We start from the raw sequence: 16699 nt of genomic DNA, 5'->3' as shown, positions 1-16699 counted from the left end.
TGGCAGAATTATCCGTAAACTAAAGCTCTCCAGTAGCTGTATGATATTGACATTGAATTTGGAAGCCACGATACTGAATCACAGAATCATAGAATTGGAAATGACCTTCAGGATCATCAAGTTCAACCATCAGCCTGACCTGCCATGTCCACCACTAAACCACGATCCTTAGTGCCATGTCCACAGGTCTCCTAAATAACTCTAGGGATAGAGATGCCATAATTTCCCTAGGCAGCCTGTTACAATGCTTGACCGCCCTCACCATGAAGCAATTCTTCCTAATACCTAATCTAAACCTCCCCAGCGTAACTTGAGACCATTTCCTTGCTTCCTGTCATTTGTCACCTAAGAGAGACCAACAGCCTCCTCACTGCAACCTCCTTTCAGGCAGTTGTAGAGTGTGATGAGGTCTCCCTCAGCCTCCTCTTTCCCAGACTAAACCACCCCAGTTCCCTCAGCTGCTCTTCATATGTCCTGTTTTCTAGTCCCTTCACCAGCTACGTTGCTCTTCTCTGCACACACTCAAGCAATTCAATGTCCTTGTAGTGAGGGGTCCAAAACTGAACACAGTACTTGAGGTGAGGTCTCACTGGTGCCAAGTACAAAGGGACAATCACTTCCCTAGTCACATAAATTTTCCAAAGAAAATCTTGGACGGTGGGTAAGTATAGATGGAAGGTAACCGCTTTCAAAACACAATTTATTAATTTTCCATCACTTCAGCGCTCCTGGGCCCTTTGCCCAAACACTGTGGGACCACTCTGTGCTGTCAGAGGTGTCCTGCCCATCCAGGCAGAGTGTGAATGCAGAACATTTCCAATCTTTCTGAAAGTTAGAATATTTAAGACATCTGAAATATACTCCAGTTTCATCTGAAGCAACAATTTGCATGCAGGTCAGTTAATAAAATCTCCAAAGGAGCCCTGTTTTTACTTCTTTCATTCTACAAATATACTTTTTAAGTTATGCCTTTGATCAATCCATCAAGAAATTCATGAGTTTGGGGATAAACATGATCAAATCTGTGAAACTGACTCAAAATCATGACAAAAAATGCTGTGATCTTGACTTCCCTCCCAACTCATTAGAAAAACTGAATTAAAAAGTCCATATAAAGAAGAGAGTTGTTCCAGGACTTGTCTCCTGCCTGCGAGTGATTAATATATAAAGTCAGCTGAAAAATATTTTTTTCTTGGCAGGTGAAAACAGAGATACCAGGACCAAATTCATCTCCGGTGACAAATCATTAGGCTCAATAGAATTATACTAGAACAGCTTTTAACATTGTTTCAAAAATAAAACATAACTGAAACCTCTCTGTTCTTCAGTGAATAAATATTGAACAGGTATTTGTGTCTTCATTTACCTAGATTGCTTTAAAAGGAAATAATTTGCAAAGCTATGAGACACTTTATGTTTATTCAAACAAACAAGGCTCTTATCCTCACACACCTGTGTCTTCTAACCTAAAAGATTAATCAGCTATGTTCTCCTAAAGAGAAAATAGTATGTTTTTAACTAATTATTCCAAATGCTTTTGCAAAGCGTTTCTGAATAAGAGAGAAAAACACTGTCTCATTTACTATGGTAATCAACAGAAGCATCATTTATTGTCACATGCTGTAGCAAGCCCTTGGAGTACTTCTGCTCTGCAGGACACAGGACTGGGGATCAGGACATGGGCTTTATTTATTTTATTTGTTTATTTATTTTAGTTCTTTGAAAGAACTCCTCTCACATCCTAATCGGATAAAACTGTCTGCTTGAGCTGTTATGAAGCTTAACTAGTAAAAACCTTACCTTGACTCTTTGACAGCCCAGTCGCCTGTGAGCAAACACAAAATGTTAAAAATAAGTTTCAGGTGGGGAGTGGCATGCTTACTACTGTTCTAAAATTATAAATCCTTGACAGTTAATGTGTCTCTGTGTTACGTAGGTTCCCACTGGCTCAGCTTAGCTTTCTTTTGAGACATAGGGGAACCAGAAATTCTAATAATAGGCATCCCAAATGGAGACACAGCATTGTGAACAACCCAAACTCCATTACTCCTAAGAGCACCCAGGGCAGTAGTTCTTTCATCTGCATCAGAAAAAAAATCCTCACTAGTTCTATGCTCTTGGGGTGGGAATAACATGGGATTTTCTCTTCTTCTTTCTTGGAAGCAAACAATTCAATAGAGCAAAGAAACTGATAATGCCTACAAGAATGTCACTCTGCATCAGCCACCCTTCACCATCTAGACACTCTTTTAATACATTAAGAATTTGACAGTTGACATCAATCTACAGTGGGGACTTCGTAAAGAAAAACTGTAGCATTTTACAAATCTCACTAGTTCACCTTCACTTTCTGAGGAATTCTTGGCAAGACAGACAGAGTTTTTTTGTTTGTTTGTTTGTTTGTTTTTTTTGGGGGGGGAGGACACAAAACACATCCACATGTAAAACAGTTGAGACTCTCATCTGTTTTTATCTGTTATATAAATGTAAACGTTAACTATTATAAAGTCCTCCTAGACATACACATGGATGCAATGCATGGGAAAAATCACAAGTAATTATTTGAGTCTTTTGTTTAGAAAGGGCTCTTCTCTGATGGTAATAAGTATAAGCAGGCAGGAAAGGCGCAGGACTAAGGAGAGGCTGAGAAGTCCATTTCCCAGCCTGAGGTCCCATAGATGGGGCTCTGTGGAGCGCAATGAGAATGGTCTAAAGCACAATTCTGCACTGACTTTTCCCAGCAGCATTCTGTACATATATACTTTACTAAAATGGTTACTTTGATAAAATTTACCAAACTTCAAAACTATAGGCAACCTAAAAACAGAAACATTACAATCTCCTGTGTTTATGGTCTTGTTGGGCTACAATGGTTAGAAACAAGTCGAAGGATGAAGAAGGGGATACAATTTGACAGATAGCTTGTCTATGTTTGCACTAATATATTTATTATGGCCAGTTTTCTCATTGCCACCTCACTAGATTTAATTTATTTCTTTTTTAAGTTACAGACGTGTTTTCCTCAAATTTGACAATGCTGGTCAAAATTGTGTTATTAATTATATGCAGCAGCTCCATTGCCCTTCTGGGAAAGTGGGGAAGGCAGGCTTATTTTCCTACTTAACTTCTAAAAATATTGAGCATTTTTAATGTTCATGTAATTATAGGCAATAAAAGGGGGCCTCTTAAAAATAAAAAAGAGAAATGAAATTTGAACTTGTTCCCAATTGTGTTAGTTGGAGAATATATGATTTTATTAGCAACTGCATCAGGCCCAGAGAGTCAATTTTGATCCTTTCCAGTTCAGTCTGGAATTAGAAACAACGTTTTAAAACTTCTTTTTCTTTCTATTTTTTTTTCCCCTGACTGCTCTCATTCAGCTGAACAATTCCCTTCAGCAGTCAGATGAACCTCTCTGAGGTCATACTATCCACCAACTTCCTGGAGCTGAGATACAGCATGATGAATTTAAGCTGCATGATGTTATTCTGTTCTGTTTCTTCTATCTTTCAGGGACAGATCCCAGCTCAGAAGGGCACTTTAATTCAATTTGGATTCTATACCAGGAATCTTATATATAGCCCTTCCAGCAGTGTTCCTTTATGAAAAAAGCCTCTGCCTCAATGATAACTGGTTGCCATGCAGAAATGAAGTTAAGACAACTTCATATTTTTTCAATTATTATTATTATTTTTGTATATGTCTTAGTTACTAATGCTGTAGTCAGGAAGTAGGGGAGAAAGAAGCAAATGATTCAATTTCTTCATCTGGATATGTATTGCCCTTTTTAGTCTTTTGAAAGAGAAAAATATCTTGTTTTTTTTTGTTTGTTTTATCAGCATTTTTTTCCCTGAGTTCTGCAAACTCTGCAATTTGAATAAGATATTTTCTTTCCCACACAACACTAGACTGTAGAATTTACTTCTAAGCACCACCTCCTTTGATGTAAGTATTTTAACGTCTTTTTATACCTCTTACTAATCCTCTTGATTCATATGGCACTACTGTACTCCTTACTGCCCCCATCAGAACACCATCAAACACTGCCCATGATTTCCCCCCGTTCATAAAACACAAAGCTACGCCACTAGTTAAACCTAAACATCTCTTAAGCCCTGCCTAATTCATCCTAAGACTCCTAGCATCATCAATATCCTCCTCTTCTTTGTTTATAGAGTGACACTCTGGAGAAGTCCAGCAGATGAGAAGCTCTATAGAAACTCTCCTAGTCACAGAGGTGGTCATTTTATACACAATTATAATGAACTGTCACTGTGTGAATAACTGATTTGGGAAAAACACAGTTTCAATATATATTTTCTATCCCACAGCATTATAGGGCTGTACATTTCTGATTTCAGATCATGGATTTTGCCATAATCGTATGATTAAACATAAATTCATGGCCATTCTGTATTATATATATATAGATAAAATATATTACAGAAAAATAATATGGCCCCAACTTTTCTGTGCAAGCCCTAGAGCTTCAGTACCTCCCATCAGTACCTAATCCTTCTGGATGATCAGTGGCAAAGACATTGTGAAACTCTTTCCCTTTAAATGTTTTCTATTCTCTACATTGTTTCATCCCCCTCTGCCCCAAATCTTACAGATCCACATTAATATTCATCTGTATTTATTGATACAGGCTCTGCTAAGTGTTTCCATTTAATTAATTGGTTCAGTTTGTTTCAACGCTGATTGACTCAAGTCCCATCTTCCATTAATCTTCCCTGCTGACCATGACAAAGCTTGCATAAATTTCTACCACTCACACAAGTGGCAGATCATTTTTCAACTTCATTTCATGTTATGCTGTGCAGAAGCAGCTTCTCTTTCCGTTGGCCAAGGGCAGTGCTTGTTATACAACTAAGCAGCATCTAAGAACCAAGCAACAGCTTCTGGTTTTGTTAGAACAGCTATCCTCCAAAACAACGAGATACAAAGTCTGAACTTTGCTGTAGATTGGAAAATAGAAAAAAATATGGAACAATTGCAGAAGCGTGTTTCTCTCCTGTATAAATTTCTTTACTAATAAATAGAGTTTAAAAAATATTTCTCCTATTTTAGCTTTATTTTTTCACAGAAATACTAAATATATAGAAGGTGTATAGACATTTGTCATCTAGATTAAAAACAAGAAGTGAGCTGCTCAAGGCCACACAATACATAATTCCAAAATGAGTTCTGAGAAAGCTGACCATTGGCCAAATTTACCTGATAAACACAATTTTACAAAGCCATCACCAAATGTTGTTTTGATGCCTGCAGAACTGAGTAGTATCAGCCATTATAACACTTCTTCTTATGGTTCATTCAGGGGAAAGAGTTTCCTCTCCTCCCTTCTAGCTCCTGGAAGCCAAAAAAGAAAAGACAGAGCAGATGTATATGCTTGTGCACATGGCAGAGAGATGTTCAGTGGTAAAGGGTGTCTTGGGATAAAGGAACAGTGAAATCCCATAAATTAGCTTTTGCGAAAGACTGTAGAGATATTCTAGAACAACAAAAGATACTCTTGCACATTAGCTTCATCTTAATACCATATTTGTGGAGACAAGCTTTACATTGTCATAAGTGGGTGGAACACAGTAGTGGAGATGTGGTTAGAAAGACAATCAGAGCTCTGGTATGTCATTATTTATTTAGCAGAGACCTAGTCCTAGCTGTCCCTATGATATTTCTTTTTTAATAGGGAATAGAACAAGAATAAACAGTCTATGCCCATTCAATTAAATATTAGCTGTTAAATTTCACTTTCTCCTTGGGAACCTTCACTCTCCTCACCCCCTGTAACACTCTATACAGTTCTAGAGTTTCTGGAGTTAGCATCCTTTCAGGAAACTGTTATTATTAGCTTATACAGAGGCTGAAGCAATCGTACTGCTCAGGCTGACATTTCAGTGCATCCCTATTTTATTACAAAAAATAAATCTTTTCCTGACATAACACAAAAAGGAAAAACAAATAGTTTTCTGTAACATAGGAGGAGTTTATCACTTATTCAGACTGTTTATCTGAGGTGACGATGAAAACTAATCCAGTAGTTGGAAATGATATGCTGTTAAAACTTATATGATTTGATTTTGTTCCATTTTTAATTTTGGAAAAAATATTGGGTTGGGCAGCTTCCAGAAAAAGTTGAAGAATGAAATTTGAATGCTTCAATAAAGCTACAAGCACCTGAGAACAAAATTAGAATGATAAGTGTTTTGCAAACTTAACTGGAGTAGGCATTACACACATCACTGCAATTTGGAAATACATTATTTCTAGAGCAAATAATCAAAGAAATCGTGTCAAATTTCACAATGCTAGTAGCAATTATATTTGCCAAGATTATCCCTTGTTACTTACCCTGTTCAGACAGCGACACTTTCTTCCTTCAGGCAACTCCAGGCATATCAGGAGGACTGAGAGTTGTTCATGCACCAACTTTACTGCCAGCTGGACTGAAACCTGAATGTTCATGGGCTGAGTTTACAGAGGAAAAAATGGTCCAGGAAGATGCTAGAGGGAGGCTGCAGCTGAAGGGCAGTACTCTACCTGAAGAGAGAGAAAGACAGAGAGAGAGAAAAAGAGAATAAGTGTGGGAAGGGAAGGGAAGGGAAGGGAAGGGAAGGGAAGGGAAGGGAAGGGAGAAATCTAGTCTACATCAGGTGCTCTCAATAACATTGTTTTGCTCCCTTAATAGTAAATTAAAAGCAACAAGTTTTGGGAAGCCTGATTATTTCTGGCTAACCTGTTTTAAGGAAATATTTCAGGAGTAAGGCAGTGAATGTAAATTAAAGGAAGATTTTTCTGTACAGTCATGTTCAGTGTCCTGGGAAAAAAGAATGTGTTTGATTTCAGAAGATAAACATTTTCCTTTTCCCTTTTTCCACATCAGGTAGAGTTTAAAAGTTAATCCTCAAGCTTTTTGCTAAATGTTACCTTGTCTACACCGATCAAGTGTTTCTCCACCCTCACTGATACAACCCTTTTATTAAAGACTGGATGCTTTTCTTCTCTTTACTGGTTAGATAGTATCTCCATAATCCCTAATACTGTCTGTGTTGTACACAGTCCTGCTGATGGTAGCAGAGCTGACTGATTCTGCGCATCACATGTCTTTTGATCACACAACACAGGAACTTCAAATGTGATGCCAGGAGAAAGGGAGGGAGACACAGTCCAAATGAAAATTAATTTATCCTGCCCAAGCCCAGTCTTTCCCTGAGGCAGAGCTGCAGCATAATACAGAGACAAGCTAGCTCTGTTTCCCAGAACCACACAAAGCACAAACAGAACAAGCCCTGTTAAGTCATACAGTCCTCTGACTTATCACTGCTGAGTTGTCCTCTGCAGTACATTGTACACTCTAGTTTGAACTGACACAATCACTGAAATCATTTCCCTTAGGATTTTTTTCTACCATCTACCAGATCTCATTCCGAGGAAATAAAGGGATAATGACTGCAAAAGCTTGCCATCTGTCAGATTTTAAAAGTCATATATAAAGATTACATAAAAACCTACATTGAAAGGTCATGGAGTATAACACCCCAAAGTTTAGAAATGAGGAAATTAACACTAGAGTACTCAACCTTATGTACATCTACACGATGGTATATTCCCCAGTTAAACAACTACGTACTACTGGTTTTCCCTATCTGACCCTGTCTCATTCAGACTGGGCAGTACCCACTTAATGAGCTAACCATGTCTGTTTCGCCTTCTCCTCATTTTCCAGTGTTTGGCTTCAGGCACAACAAGACAACTCAAGATTAAACTTCTTCAGGTTTTTCTCTGGTGCTCTTCACAGTACCATTTGGATATTTTACACGCACTGTGCTCAGGGCACCCTTGGGAGCTGACAGGAGTGGTGTTAATTCCATCTGACAGCTGGAGAGTCCAAGCATGTAGCCTTCCCAGCATTTGGGTGCTCAGTCTGAACCGCAAGAGCACTAATGTTCAATGTGTTCAGAGTTATGCACTACTTTATCCACCCAACGTGCAGCTGTTACTGCATTAATTACAGTCAAGTGTGTGTAGTACTCCAGGAAATCAGAGCACATGTCCCAGGTCGAGCTCCAGAAACCAAGGGATGTAAGCAGTGAGAGCAAGTACAAAGCTCTGGTTTAAACCTGGATAAACCAACACCCCAGACTCCACAGACTGGCCTCAGTCCATTTACAGGCTTCCACAGCCTCAAGTTCCTTGTACAACATCTAAGAGCAAGATTCACAAACTTGCTGATTCACAAACTCTCCAGTGGAACCTTTTTCACATTGCATGAAATAAATACGTATTCACTGAAAGAGAGAAACAGAAAAAGCTTCCAACTTAACAGATGGGCATTCACGGACACGCACTTGTGGATAATAGGTGCAAAATCAAGGGAGCTGATTTCTGATCCTACTTCAGATGAATGGCTTAACTATTTTAGTCAAAATGGAGCAAATTCGGGAGAAACCAGTGAGCTATTTCAGCCAAAGAATGCTCTTCATTAAAGTCATTACAATACACTGACTGGTTAGATAATTTAAGTCAAGTTTCCCACACACAAGTGCATGTTTTAGACACTGGAATTATGGAAAAATACTGGTGACATAGTTTTTGGCAGTGGCACCTTGCATTGTGCAAGACTCAATCTAGTAGGTAGGCTTTGAAATAGGTACCTAATCAAAAAAGACAGGGAAGAGAATGGCAATTTGTGAATCTCCACAAGACTTAGTTTTAAGATAGGTAGGTGGTTATTCAGCACTGTTAAGACTTAGGAGACTTAGCAAGAGTAGGAAAATTACTGGCACATGTGTAGATTTCTGGGGACTGGTGGTGAGGCCTCACATGGAGGTCACCCCCAAAGAATGTGGGAAAGAGGCAAGTTCAACATGATATTTGGGTTTACATTAGCCTGTCTCACAGCCTTTAGACCTATGGCACAGTACTCACTTTATGGTTTATTTTATTCATTAAGGTTCTTTTTGTTTGTGTGTTTGTGTTGCTTCCCGATTTCTTGGAATCACATTTTCTAACAATCCCAACTGTTTAGGTGAGAGGTCTTATTCAGCCAAACTTTTAGCTTCTGATATAGTTATGACCATTTTTGCCCGAGAAGTGGGACCATCCATATCAGACAGCAAAATCACTGTGTGTCAGCCATGTACCAGTGTGGAACACCACGTTTATGTATGTTGATGGTAGTGGTAAAATATCTGCATTAACATAATCCTAGTGCGTATTTGGTACCAGTGGTCTTAGCATGACCTAGGCCCTTCCCAGGCCTCTGGCAAAGTGAAATCACCTAAAGGAGACCATACTGCCATATCCTTAGTATTACCTAGCCCAAATAGAGTAAACTGGCATAAGTAGCATATGCTGGAAACAGATGTACACCCAGCCATCTTTGGAAGCAGTAGTACAGAAGGCCAAGAATATCCTGGGGTGCTATAGCTCAGCAGGGCTAGAGAAGTGAAGTCCTCCCACTCCACTCAGCCCTGGTGAGGCCTCACCTGGAGTACTGTGTCCAGTTCTGGGCTCCCCAGTACAGGAGGGACATGGAGCTCCTGGAGTGCATCCAGCAGAGGGCTACAAAGATCATGAGGGGACTCAAGCACCTCTCTTAGGAGGCGAGGCTAAGAGAGCTGGGCCTGTTTAGCCTGGAGAAGGGAAAGATCTTTCTTTTCGGGGGGAATCTTATCAATGTATACAAAAATCTTGAGACAGGGTGTCAAGACAAAAGAGGCAGATTCTTTTCCATGGTGCCCAGTGATAGGATGAGAAGCAATGGGCACAAACTGAAACACAGGAAGTACCATCTGAATATGAGGAAAAACTTCTTTACTGTGGGGGTGACTGAGCACTGGAACAGGTTGCCCAGAGAGGTTGTGGAGTCTTCTTTCCTGGAGATATTCAAAATTCACCTGGATATGATCCTGGGCAATGCACACTAGGGGACCCTGCTTGGCAGGAGTTTGGACCAAATGATCTTCAGAGGCCCCTTACAACCATTCTGTGATTCTGTGATACAGCCAGAGACCCTGGAGTCTTAGGTCCAGCACCAGACGCTATAGAAGAGTGATCTTTAATGGGAACAGACTTTGACAATTCGATCACCACCAACTCCAAACTTCATTCACTGTGCCCATCCTCCTCAAACTGTCTCTGCCCTGGGACTGGCTGCTCCTAAGACACATTTCCTCTCTTTGCTAGTCCCAGAAGTGCTCAAGCTTCTTATTCCATTAATGACCTCTTTGCATGGCCAACCCTCATCTACTGTTTCTGCACTGCTGCCCTCTACCACATCCCCCTCTCCAAACTTGTTATCTATCTTTCTGTGGCTCAGTGACGTTTTCATTCTCCTCCACCCCAGGTTTCCAGTTGTCTTCTGAATTTTGTGTCTGTTCCAGTTATCTCCTTCAACCTCAGTCTTGCTTCCTGAGCAGCTGTTGCTTTCCTACTGGCATTGAAATTTTTTTTTTTTTTTTCAGACTTATTTTTTCTTCTTCTTCTCCCCCCTCCCCCCTTTTATTTTTTATTTTTCTCCCCAATTTCACCAGATAATAAACCACTCTCCAAGCTCCTTGACAGACCAAGTACACTGACTGCTCTCTGTTGTTCCTGGTTTTGCTCAAAGACACTTCAGTGTCTCTGACAGGGGCTTCTTGCTTAACTCTCCAGATTTTGCTCCCCACTATAATTTACAGTCCCAGCTCCCCACTTTGTTTGCCAATCACCTTTCCAGTGTGTTTGTCCCAGATCTACCTTGGCCCCTGTGCATTTGAGATGGGTAGCTTAGTCCTGCAATCAGCCAGACTGAGTGGCAGGAAGAGAACTAGAGAAACACACAAACCATTCAGTGTGGGTGTGTGGACCGTGCACAATCACAGCAGTCCAGAGCTGCAATGGCAGGAATAAATTCTGCTCAGCTCCAAATTCAGAGAAAATGACACTTTCAGGGCAATTATATGCTGGAATTTCTAGGCATGTGTGAATTATCTACATTGACTTATGAAGCATGTGTGGGTTTTCATATAGAAAGAAGTTACTCCTCACTAAATGCCAAATCCAACTCCAAGCCAGGAACTGCTGGGGTTTCTAAGGAAAAAGACAGTTCTGATAATGTATATTCACTTCAAACTTCATCTGCACTTCTCTCTCTTGAAAAAAAAAAAGAGGTTATTGGCTTATAAGAATCTTAAACATTCAGCATTCTGCTAAATCCATCCACAAAAAAAAAAAAAAAAAAAAAAGTGAAAGGAAAAAAACATACAAGTATGTGTTAATGTCTCCCACAGAGAACAATCATCTGAAGATTGAAACTTGATGACCAAACCAGAGAGCCAGACAACCAGATATAAGCAGAAACCTCCCCTAATGCCTGTGGGAGTAGCCTCTTATTTTTTAAATTGACCAGACCATGATATGGAAGTGTAATGAATGCTCAAACAATGAAAAACAATCCAACACTTAAACACTGGAAAAGTAAAAATCAAATCAATATTGTCCTTTACTTGTTTTACACCATTTATGTAAATTCAGCACAAAAATGACTGCAGATCCTAATGCTCTACTTGAATAGACTAAACTGCATGCAGATGGCAATATAGATGGCAATGTGTATAGTCTTACATCCACAGACATGTTTATCTAACATTCTACCTCTTTAAGAGAAAAACCAGACTATTGAAAAAAAAAACAAAAACAACATGAATTCTGCTTGTTTCCCTTGCAAATATTTTCTCACAAGTTTTAATTAAATATAACAAGAAAAATAGCAATTTGGTTAAATAACATGCTGTGAAAATAAAACTACCCAGTCGTCAAAGATAAATAATAATGTAAGACCTAAAATGCTAATGACATACTATGAGTGTAATGATCAGCTGATTAGCCATTTAATTTCTCGTTTGAACTCAAATTTACATATGTAACTTATCAATTCAGATGTGACAGTAACATTAAAATTAAATATGTGGTTTGGTATTTCAGTAAATGACAGACATTGGTTAAATAGCAATAATACTAGCCTTTGGAACAAACATCGAGAGCACATTGCCTAACTCATTTCATTTTCAAATGAACAAAAATGAACAAAGCCTGTCTCTAAATGCCCTGCTTTTCTACAAATATGCCTGGAAGGACTTGTTGCTAACTCTGGAGACTGAAAGACGGTGGCTACAAAAATGACCCCCATTTATTACGTCAAAAAACAAGCTCTCAGGCAGAAAAGTACAGTCCAGACATCCCAGCATCTCCTCCGAGTGGATAGATGCTTCGGATGTGTTCAATAAAGAGCTGCCCAAAAGGCAAGTTAGACCTGCATGCCTCAGTCTTTTTAGCAACAAATCATACGATTACACCCTTAAAAAGAAAATATGAGATTTTAAAGCCCTTTTTTTTTTTTTTTTTTTAGTGAGAAACAAACCCGCCTCCCTGAAAATTAATGGCTTAAGCAATGTTCAGTTCATTATTTTTTCAGAAAAAATGCCCACTATGGATCACACATCCATGAAACTTGGGTTAATGTCTGCTTTGCTGCTTATCCTGTAGAGTGATTTCAGGGACTTCAAGAGCAAAATTTTGGGAAAAAAATGAAGATATCTCTTCTGATGCATTTTTCAGTACTGCTAATTAATGCATTGTTGATTAGAACCATGTGTCTGAGATAACTGTACTTTACAACAACTTTTCCATTATAAATTCCTATTTATAAATCTGGGAACATAGACACATTGCCATCTATCGTGGATGGATTATCACTCTGCTTTTTTAATCTGGTTAAGAAATAGTAAGGAAAAGTAAAACCTTTATTATTATTATTATATATATATATGTGTGTATATATACATACATATATATATATATATATAAAAGGAGCCTCCTTACAGAGAGGTTACCTTTTCTTTTTCTTTTTGTGACAAAGACGCTTGCCTTGAATGCTAATTCACACAGAAGAGAGAGAAAAAAACACTGGTAGATTGGGACTATATCTGCAATTGCACATTTGGAATGGTGGAAACACAGCCTAAGGAGATGCAGAAAAAAGTCATAGTGCAAGCTGTGTAGTGAAACTTGCTTGTAGCAATTACATAGCTATACAGATTGTCATATAGGGCTGTGATTTATCACATGACTGTCATTGCTAGCAGGTTGTTTATATATACATAGTGTCCAGGTATATGCAAGGATGGAGAAAATATTATTTGCCCCGTGATGTTTAGTGACTTCTGTTGTTATTTACTGTGGTTATTTATCCCAACTTGTGAAAACTATAGATCACCACCTATGTAAAAGAGATTGTAAACGGGAACATTTATGGACTGTAAAACTAGTCTGAAATGCTGCATTAGTTTTTCCTTTATTCCTCACTGAATTTCACATACCTGTTTTCCCAGAATTTACAGTCATTCAGCATACAGCATTACAGTCAGTTAACACCTTTCTCTGATGTCAGTTTCCCAAGCAGCATTCAGTTTCAGAGACGAGTTTTGGTGTAAGCTTAAATACTTTCACTACTTAAGTTCTTAACTAAGAAACATCTTTTCTATCTGTCAAATATTGCCATGCCATGATAATTAACCTAGATAGACATGAGCATTAGAGTGCTTCAGTTTTTCTAGCACGTATTTATCTCAAAATAATGCATATAGATTCCATTTGCAGTAAAAGAGAAAACCTTGCTTTGCACAGGTATGGAGGATTAAAGAAAACATTGCATAATAGAAGGTGAGGCTGCCCTGAGTGTACAGAGGATCCTGCCTTGTGGGTTCTGCACCACACCGCTAATAGCAGACCTCTGATTTTGGCAGCAATTAAGAGGAAAATTTCATTAAGAAGAGTGCTGTCAGAGAACTGCAAGACCAATATATTTAGAACTGCACATTGCTCTTGGAGAATATTACACAACAGAGGCTGATTTCCTTGACACTCCCTCTGAACAAAGTAGGGTGGAAAGAATTGAAGCAACCTGATCTAGTGGAAGATATCCCTGACTATGTCAGGGGGATTGGAACTAGATGATCTTTAAGGTCCCTTCCAACCGGAGCCATTCTGTGGTTCCAAGATTTCAAAGAACTCAGACTCTGACCATCAGCCACTAACTTAACGGTCCCAATCGGCATGCAATTAGCAAATCTGAAGACTATAGTGACAGAGTGTATATTGGTGACATATTTCATCACAAAACAGCCAAATTTTCCAGCTATGTTATCCTTTCATCAAAAGAAAAGGGAAAATCATGCATTTTGTACCTCAGGACTATTCTTATTGTGAAAGAATCAGAACACTAGTCTTGTTAAATTGCAATTACCCATTGAGTGCATTAGACACTGACAGCCAGATGACGAGCCTCTGTTTCCAGTTTTTACAGGCTTAATAAGCTACCAAATTGTCACCAAGGCATAAAAGAGCCATGGTAACTCCTATGCCATGCCTCCACTCCAATGCTAAGTCACCAAAAATTGCTGAAGAATCACTCCATTCATCTTCTTCCCAACAGCCCTAATGGCACTTTTGGAGCAGGCAGAAGTGTGAGCGACAGCAGCCCTGAAGCTGCTTTAATGTGTTTCACAGACACAGGCTGGCATTTGTTACCTGAGGTTCAGGGGTATACGTCAGTGTCTTAAAGCCTCTTCATTCTACTTCAAACGTGCTTTAAGCACTGCTCCACTGTTCCAGAAAGTCAAGGCCAAACTGCAAGCTATTAGTTGCTGCCTAGAGCAGAAGCTAGCCACAAGCAGTGCAGAGGGAAGAATTTAGCCTTTTTAGCCTTATGATTATTTGATATAGCTCTGTAGTTAATTTTTTTTTGCACCAAAAGGCCTCGCTTTTCTCTATTTGTTAACTAAATTTTGGCTATATAGATCTGCAAATACAGCTTTTATAAGAAACAAAAAGTTCATGATGAGTATTAAAACAGAAACTGATATGATTCTGTCCCAGAGAACTTGTATTTCTTGCAATGACAAAAAAAAAAAAATCACACCTTCATTATTACTAATAATAACGGGTAGCATTACCATTCCCAGTCAATGATATCAGATGATTTGCAAAGAGATAAACATAAGTGTTGATGAATCCTACAACGAATAGAGTTATAAACCAGAATCCAGAAGGTGACTGATTTCTTTACGTACCATAATGAATCAATGTCATTACTCGGCTATATTTCTGGATCCCTAGCACCCAGGACTGAGCAACCTGGTAGTAGTTACTTTTTATTCCATAGCAGGATCAGAAATGTTGAAGTAATTTCAGGTTGAAGGCCAGAACTGTTCCTTCATAATGCTTGGATTTTCAGCATTCCTAGAATAGCCATATTTGTATTGTTTAAAATCCTCATCAGAGTTGTAGCACTATCCAACCTCTTTCATTTTATATATTCATTCAATAGCAAGGTTAGAAATAGTTACCTTCTTTGGCCATTGATTCTTCCCCACACATCTCTATGACTGCAAGATTCGTGTTCCCTCATTTCCTGTTTTAATTCTATTGCCTTTTATTTTGAAAGCATTTCAATGGCTACTCTCTGTTTTCTTTCTTTTTTTTGTCTTTTTTTTTTTTGTAATTTTGTCCCTGGGTTTTGGCAGTCTTTGTCTGTCTTGTGTTGACACCTGTCATTGCTGATACCTCACTGAACGTGCATTATGACAGAGGGAGAGTCTGCCTCAGACTCAGTGAAAGTGGTCAGGGTTGCATTTCCTAAATGAGCTGATATTACTGATAGAGATGACTTGCAAAGTGATTTCTGTGCTTTTCGCAATGTAACTACATCTGCTGCAGACTCACAGGAGGAGGAAGCAGCTCAGGAGATAACGCTGATGGATTACTGGAATGAGAAACTTTTCCTAAAGACAGCTTTGCTGTTGATCTTGTTTGTCACACCTGAATGAAAAGGAGGTGGGAAAACATTATCCTTCATCACTGCTGCTACAGGTGGGCACATCATGGACTAGGTTTGGGAGGCTATAATCTAGTCCCCAATCAAATATCACTATAATTCTCTTATCATTACCTGCATGCTCCTCGGTTTCTGTTTCTTCGTTTTACCTAATCCATCTTATTTTTGCCCTTTCTTCTAGCTCAGTCGAAACTCCTCTTTCTAATTTGCAGCCATTCTCTTTGCCATTCAAACTGCATGTCAGATGGAAGACTGCAGGAAGAATGAGGAACCAAAATGTTGGGGAACTGCAACTATCCCCCATGCCTTCAGCACTCCACCACTCCACGGTTTGGTGACAGTGACTACGATAACTGCCTTCTTGCACTTTCCTCTGACTCGTGATTTCTTTTTTATAACCACAATAAGGAACACCCATACAGAGCCATCAGTGAGTCCAGCGATGGCACTGGCAAGCAATTTCTTTATTTCTTATGAAATTTTACATTTTTTGACAACAACAACAACAACAACAACAAAACAAACAATCAAACAAAAAACCAATACCTGACACTGGCTTAATCATTCAATATTATGTTTTCAAGGACTATTTAAATTCATTTTGGAGAAAACTTCTCTTGCATAGCCTATTGAACAGTTAGGAGATATTCTGAAAGAATGCAAAAGATTTTGTATTAAGGAATTACTGAGTCCTTACAAATTTTAGGATACCAAATTCATTATAATATGTTGATGGCAGATTTATACAGTAAAAGAAAGACTGAGTATCACAACAGCTAGATAATTGGCATCTCCCCTATGCCAAACACTTTACTG

The 16699-nt window shown here is 38.8% G+C and overlaps 1 long non-coding RNA gene across 1 annotated transcript; it reads right to left on the bottom strand.

Annotated features, from left to right (window-relative positions):
* Positions 1-3453: 3453 nt before the first annotated feature.
* Positions 3454-6634, bottom strand: LOC125179936 (uncharacterized). The gene is made up of 3 exons (XR_007158016.2): positions 6358-6634; positions 5221-5355; positions 3454-4961 (listed from the first exon to the last, which is right to left on the bottom strand). It is a non-coding gene; the product is annotated as an uncharacterized lncRNA (long non-coding RNA).
* Positions 6635-16699: the final 10065 nt, after the last annotated feature.

Source organism: Anser cygnoides, chromosome 1 (assembly GCF_040182565.1).
Source record: "Anser cygnoides isolate HZ-2024a breed goose chromosome 1, Taihu_goose_T2T_genome, whole genome shotgun sequence".
NCBI lineage: Eukaryota > Metazoa > Chordata > Aves > Anseriformes > Anatidae > Anser > Anser cygnoides.
Note: the sequence above shows the minus strand (reverse complement) of the source record. Positions and strands in the feature narration are given on the sequence as shown.